Raw genomic sequence first — 6,854 nt, 5'->3', positions numbered from 1 at the left:
GTCTCGATTTATCGTTTTACCAACGAGAAGACTAGGCGACCGAGGCCAAGACAATGTTTGCTTGTCAAATATCATAAATAGTAAACTTTTGTCGACCACCTCAAAACCAATAATACTTGTGTATCCATAGTGTGTTAAAAGATTCGTTTTATTTATTATTCATTTCACAATATTATCCAAATTTATGAATAAAAAAAAATTCCTTAAATAGTAGTCTAGATACAATTCTCTCTATAAACTAAAAGACACTACTTAGTAAGACACAAGTGAAATGTAATATTACCAACCAAGATATGTCTAGCTAGCCTTTACACATATCCACTTCGTCCTCTCTCTCTCTCTCTCTTTCTCCCTTATGTTCTCTTTTCTGTAGTACGTATGAAAACGATACACTGTTACGATACCAGTTATCTGGGGATACTCCATGTGGGACTGGTTCTCTATGCCTTGGTCATCCCTTTTCTCCTATCTTGTTGCACTCTCTTCCTCCCTTTCCCGCTCGACTCATTTTGCAAGCGAGCATTAAGTGCAACGTCGAAAATATATGTTCACGAGAATCATGCAGAAACAGCAGCTGCACATGTGTTAGTATAGTTTGGGCCTCAGGGACACTTTGCTGCCCCAGCAATGCTTTTCTCTCTGTTCCTCTTCCTGTTTCTATATTCTCAAACCACCCTTTCACACTATCTTTAACCTATACATACACATGTTGTATGCATGTATACTGTGCTTTATATATATATTAACGGATGAAGTTGTAGAGAAACGATAGACTACTTGCAGCTCTTATAGACTCGATAGAACAACCACTATCCTTCTCACGACTTATTGGTCTCGAGCACGAGCCAAGTCTTTCCCTCTGCTTGCTGTATTATGTGTTATATATCGACAATATATTTTGAAAGCATGTAGGTTAGTTGAACACTCTAGTGTTTCATAGCATAGTGAGAAGATTCAAGGAGGGATGCTTTCTCCTGTTGTTGTCGGTTGCCCAAAGGACGGTGCCACTGCCGATACTTGCTGCAGATTTAATGCAACACTGTAATATGATAGTGTCCGCTCGCCGAGCCGAAACCCACTATAAACCGAACCATGACACAACTGTACTCTTGTATATGACCCAGGCTGCTGCAAAATGCTATCCTGGCAAGTTTGTAACTTATAATTATTACCTGAGTAGACAGTTATGCACAAGCATCATCCCTTGATTAAGATAGTCCGATCAGACTATAACTCAGTTATTGATTGTTATCATCATTATTAAAGTTTTTATGTTGATATGTCTTTAATGTTTATAATTAGTCGCCATTTTGCAACGTTATTGCCTAAGTTTTTAGTTTAATTTATTTTTATTTTGAAATAAATTATTAATTATAATATGTTGATATAATTTTCAAAATAAAAAATCGTCATTGCAACAATAAATAAATGTAGAAAAAAAAAATCTTAGTCTTCACTAAAACGAATCACAAACATGATTCTACGTGGTAATAAAAGTGATATACGAGTCTGCAGTAGCGTGGTTGTAGTCGAAGACATCGCCAGAGTCACTCGTCAGGTTTACGTTCCGAATGTTCATCATTCGGTGACAGATTTCATTGCCTAGTCAGTTGGTGAGGAGCCATTTTCCTCTGTGTACCTTCACTTTGTCCTTCCACGACCTCGACCCATACTTTTTTTTATCTCTTTCTTTTTTAGCCTTCGAGTATCTATGGCGCCATAATCAAAAGAAGGACGAGCTCTCAATGATGTACGATCACAAACTCAACGACAACATGTTTTCGATGCTTCACCATCTTCAAACAATTTTATTTTTACAACATACTGCAGCTCCAGTATCTCAGTGTATGGCTTTAAGAAATTTTTTCAATTCTTTACAATTTTTTTCAATTTTGACACACACACACATTTATTTGAATAGTCACATATTTATCATCTCACTCAATTTTATTACACTAAAGATTATTATAATTTACAATAATTTTTTATCTCAATTACTTTTATTTGTAATTAATCGTTACATTGCAAATTCAAGTGTGTTATTCTTGTAGACACTTTTAAAACGTTAAGTCTCTTTAATGTTAAATGCCGTAAATAAACTATACATTTTTCACAAACTCGAAATGTATAAAAAATTTCTACAAATCATGTATAGTTTGTTTATGGGAATTTTACATTGAATACACTTTATGTGTGTTATTTCAATACATTAATGAAATCTTGAGATTTGCAGTGTTCTTGACTTATGAACAATATTTTAATTCTTATCTTTTACAATAAATCGAAAAAAGTCTCCAAATTTCTGATTTAACTTCTGTAAAGGCTTTCTATTAATTAACTAAAATGATTGAAATACAAAAGTAGATCTCCGCAAAAATATTACCAAGCCTGAGAAAAATAGATAAGACAGTAGTTCTAAGTCTTGAGACGAAGAAGAATAATAATGTCAGTGTAATTTCAATACTTAATCAATGTAGGCTAGTTAGGGTGTAATAATATATATCAACTATTTCTAAAACCAACTAAAGTAATCAGAATTTTTCAGACCTAAACTCATCTAAGATAATACAAACCATTCACGCCATTAGATACAGTCATTCCCACCAACTATCTACAATTCAAGTGGGGTTATTTAACTGGGGCTCTTCGGTGTGCTCGCGTAATTAGTGAAAGTAGAGAAAAAAAGAGAGAGAGTAGATTCAGAGAGTAGAGTGTAGAAAAAGGGGTGTCGGCAGAAGGGTAGCTATAAAAGTTTATGCTCTCCATATGTTGTAATATAGTCAGTAGCAAGCGGCAGGCACGGGGATCAGTAAAATATGCAGGCAATAAGTATGGATTGTTATTAACACGGGGCGCGGTGTCCGCCACGTTTCTGAATCCATTACCTCCGCATGGCGGCTGAAATACCGGCCGATATATCCAGTCACTGTGTACATCGCACACCGATGGAGAGCTAGCTTCGAGAACGTATGAATGGATTAACAGCTACAGTGGGCTGTGGTTGAAATTACGATCGAATTCCAAGTACATTGCCAACATATTTACTATAACACCCTGATATTTTCAAACATAGCTATTAAATATTTTTAATCATTTAATAAGAAAGTAATACAACTATTGTTATTTCATTCATCATTTATTTAGCTTTGAAACTCATCTTTGACATATTGCCTCCAACATATAGACAAGTTATCGATTATTTAATTGATGGAGTGACAAAAAAATCAAAACAACTCGACACAGCTTCATTAAGCTTTGATAAAAAAAAATGTCTATTCGTGTAGATAAGACAAATTGATGAGAAATTTCTATTCAAAGTGTTCCAATAAAAAGACAAATAGTAGTGGTGAAGCTAGGACAACAGGCGAGTGATGGGACTGGTTGGTCTCTAACTAGACGCAATCAAGTGAGAAGTCGTTGCTTTGGACGTTATACGAGAGGAAGAAAGGAATGAAGACTAACATCACACTGTTTCGAGGTTAACCAGAAGTAATGCGACGGTAGATCAATCTACTTACTCTGGAAATCTAAAGCCTTAGTCTCTATTCGATTCTCGCATCCCTTGAGACATCCGTGGAACGTTCACCATATTTACGAGTGTTTTCTTGACCAAATAAGTAAAGAAATACTTTTTAAATTATTTATTGTTAATTTTTTAACCAATAATATATTTATAATTTCCAAAGAATACATTTTAATAAAATGTTTATTCATCATGAAATGTACCTCTATCTTATTTTTTATTTTTCGCACTTACTCCTTGAATGTTTAATTATTAATATTATTGTAAAATCATTTTTTGCACTGCACAAATCTATAGTTTGTTTATGGCATTTAACATTGAACAGACTTAGTGTCTTGTAAGTTTCTACAAGAATATGACACTTGGATTTGCAATACAGTATACGGAGAGAATTTTTTCACTAAATGTAAGTGCAAAAATGACAAGCCCACGTTTTGAAATCTAGAAGTAAAAATATTTCTGTTCAACAGTGAATTTTGGGTTGTCGTAAGTAATTCTTTTACTAAGACACCCTTTAAGTCACAAGTTTACTTACAAGAACTCAAAATTTACTATCAAATAGAAATATTTTTACTTAAAAATTTCGAAACGTGCACTTGTCACTTTTTGCACTTAGATTCAGTGAAAAAATTCTCTCCATGTACCGGACATTGATGCTGTATTATTTTGGTATAAGAGGGTAATCGTATGTATAAACTTCAAAAAATGGAGTAACATTAATGTCTGGTAATTAATAACGCTGAGTACATATCTCCATCTATATCTGCAAATGACAGAATTTGTTGTTAGCTTCGCCTGACCGAGTTCCTTATGTTTAGTTTACGACTGAGACTAGGTCACATCAGATGTCTTTCTTAATTATAAAAACCTTCCTGCCATTTTTAATTAACTTTTTACTTCAAAAGATCTCTCTTCATTCCATCATTTTACAATAAATTTAAAACATCATTGAGTTTTTAAATATGTATCAAATAAAAATATAATCAATTTGACGTAATTTATAGTATGAATTTATTTTAGAAGTGAAATACAAACAAATGCAAAAGAACGTGTGTTCAATGTGTTATCCATTCAGTACTCCCACGGAAGAAATCCTTCACAATTCTCAAGGGAGAAAGCTCTCGCGGAAATTGTCTTTTTCTTTTGCTTGCTCCAGCATAGATGTCCTTGTCAGCAGTGGGGAGCTGGAAACGGCGTGTCGGATGAGACAGAGTTAACTCGGGTTGATTTACCCGGTGGTGGCGTGGTACTCAGACACGTAGCACCAGATTTAGTGAGACGTCGTGACGCTGCGACGGATACATAGATATCTTCCAGGGGTGTACCTTCACCCTTGCTCCGTCCAGGCTGTCTGCTAGGATGGGCACGAGCGTTCTCCGCAAACGGGAAGTAGCCCGCGCACATAAATTAGGACCGCGACATCTCGAGGACGACAAGAGAGAAGAATAGCATGCCGTGAGCTAAGAAAAGAGAAACACAAGCTTTGGCCACGAGCGAACCGAGCAAGAAGATCAGACACGAGATGTACGTAAACGACGTTTTCTTGTAATCGTACTTTAAATCATTCTTCCGTGAATCATTCAGACTAACCCAGTTACATCACCTCATGTAAAAACATTCTCGAAATTTCTACCAACATTGGATGAATTTTACTTCATTTTTTTACATTGATTATTCAAAACTTTGTTTCTTATGCACTAAAGTTGACAGAAAATTCATTGTCAGCATTTTATTTTTATTCTGATATATTCAAAGATCTATAAATATGAAAATAATGCTTCTAAATATCTACTTGGCATAATTGAAATTTTTTTAATGATCCAAAAACAAATCATATTATTCATGAAAAATCATGACAGTTTGATTTATAAAGGATATAAATTATCAATTGAAATAGGCTGCTTATGTAAGTTAATCTTTTATAAGATTTCTATGGAGATCAATACTATAAGTTGTTAATAATAAATATAGATAATACAAATAATAGATTACTCATGTGTGACATGATAAGGAAAAAGAGTGATCTAGCTATTACAATCACCTGTTTATTTCGTACGAAAGAGGGTCGGTAGTGTTCGTGGGATCGGCAAGTATTTATCGCTATCCGAAATACATTCATTTTCATTTCGAACATTACAAAGAGGAGGCAAGGGGGAGAGGGTAGACCAGGGTATTACGAAGAGCCAATGATATAGTGACTATTACCGTCACTACATACAGAGCACAGAGTGATGGCGGGTGACTGCGTGCCTCGATAGCGCTAAGCCTCAGGCAGTAAAATACATTGGTCCGGTGGCTGTGATCCGGCCGTATCAATGCTGCTCGGCCGTTACGTGTAACCCTCTCACTCTCCATTGCGTTTACCCCTCTTCTTACCCTCCACTCTTACTACCCACAAGTATTGGCTTCAGCCGTCCACTGAGTGGTAGTTGATTTTGACCTCGTTATATAATAAACACATTGCGTTATGAAATATAAATTCACTATTTATATATCCTGATGATTTGTTAAGTTAACATTTGTTCCAAATAGTCAATAAGATTTTATTCTTATAATGAAGGAGATTAAAAATTTCTCACCACTATCTTCGACAGTATGTTTCAATCAAAATTTTTATTTCATAAATTAAAAAAGATATTGTTTATTCATAGTCAATTTTTTCTGTGTGCTATTTAAAACTAGTTCTTGATTTAATTCTTCTTATTAATTCTGTTGTTTTTTTACAACAGATAAAAAATTGTTGTTTGGTTGTTTAAACAGATGCTATTGCTAATGATGGTAAAAAAAAAAAATTAATGGATAAATAAATAATTACACTTTTTATTCATTTTTTCTTTTTTATTCTAAACAAATTATTCTGTGAGTATTTCCATACACTGATAGAAGTATTTCTTTCTATGTAACATAACTTATTAGCAGCTAATAAATATGTTATTTGAAAAAGAAATCGAATGAACATTTTTTAACAGTTAAGAAATTATTTATTAGAGTAAATTTATTTGGCTCAATGAATGATTTCTTAGCTGCTACCAAATATTTATTTCTCCTCTAAATACTATGATTGGGCTCGATAGTAAGGTAGAATGACGGTAAAGCATAATCAAATGTTAGGTTATATTATGAAATAACTTTTATTTAGTGAAAATTTTTAAATAAAAAATAACGGTTTCGTAATGATTAAAATTAATATTTTCTTTTAAAACAATAGCTCAACGAGCAATTACATTATAATCATTTAATTTCGTGTGAATTTTTAATGGTTTTATAAATATAATAATATCAGACATCTAAGCAGAGAAGATTAATTACCTACAAATAAATCTTTATTTGT

Source organism: Chelonus insularis, unplaced genomic scaffold (genome assembly GCF_013357705.1).
Source record: "Chelonus insularis isolate UGA/USDA-ARS -01 unplaced genomic scaffold, ASM1335770v1 scaffold_714_pilon, whole genome shotgun sequence".
Lineage (NCBI taxonomy): Eukaryota > Metazoa > Arthropoda > Insecta > Hymenoptera > Braconidae > Chelonus > Chelonus insularis.
The sequence above is the reverse complement of the archived record's forward strand: the minus strand, read 5'-3'. Positions refer to the sequence as shown.